Source organism: Zingiber officinale, chromosome 2B (genome assembly GCF_018446385.1).
Source record: "Zingiber officinale cultivar Zhangliang chromosome 2B, Zo_v1.1, whole genome shotgun sequence".
NCBI classification, from domain to species: domain Eukaryota; kingdom Viridiplantae; phylum Streptophyta; class Magnoliopsida; order Zingiberales; family Zingiberaceae; genus Zingiber; species Zingiber officinale.
In genome coordinates this window covers 23,748,005-23,748,820 of record NC_055989.1, presented here as the reverse complement: position 1 = coordinate 23,748,820, position 816 = coordinate 23,748,005, and the positions used below count along the sequence as shown (strand labels likewise).

The window sequence follows — 816 nt, the reverse complement described above, 5'->3', positions numbered from 1 at the left end:
ATTAGTTTTATTAATTAATTTTAACATGATTTATTCAATTTTATAAAAATTTTCTATTTGTTATTAAGGATAAATTAAAAAATTTCTATAAATATATTATAACTGGATTAAATTATAAATATATGACATAAATTATAAATATATGATATTTTACTATGACACCATAGAGCTCCTGGGTGTGATGTTAATTAATAGAGTAATAAAAAAATAATAATAATAATTCCGTGGGCTGTTTGTTAAAAGAATTGAGATCCTTTACTTGATCTACTGCGCGTTGTTCATATAGTAAATTTGCAGTTAATAAGAGTAATAATAAAAAAACGACCACAGTGGGAGTCGAACCCACGACCTTCTGATCCGAAGTCAGACGCGCTAATCCACTGCGCTATGCGGTCAGATGTTATAATTTCGTTCTAAGTAATAAATGATATTATGATATCCTTTTGCAATACCTGCTGATAATTTTTTTTTTAAAAAAATAAACACGTTATCGCACCCAACACCTCCTTCCTTCTCTATGGCATGGTCGTATTGCCTGGGGTTAGCGTCCCGGCTATGCGCTTTCAGCTGTGTATCTATATTTACCTCCCTTCATATTTATGGGACCGGCTCTAGGAGAATCGCTGATGTGACAGTTCTTCATGGCATGATCGTATTGCCTTGTCTCTCTCTTTTGGTGCACCGCGGTGACATTTCGCCGACCCGTTTTTTCCGAAGGAATTGCTCCCTTTTTGTCTTTTCGTGCGCTTTTTCTCTCTCTCTGCATATATATATATATATATATATATATATATATATATAGCACATCTGCACATG

At 33.3% G+C, this 816-nt stretch overlaps 1 non-coding gene across 1 annotated transcript; it reads right to left on the bottom strand.

Moving 5' to 3' along the window:
• Positions 1-321: 321 nt before the first annotated feature.
• On the bottom strand, positions 322-395 carry TRNAR-UCG. The gene has a single exon. It is a non-coding gene; the product is annotated as a tRNA-Arg (tRNA).
• Between the last annotated feature and the right edge of the window lie 421 nt (positions 396-816).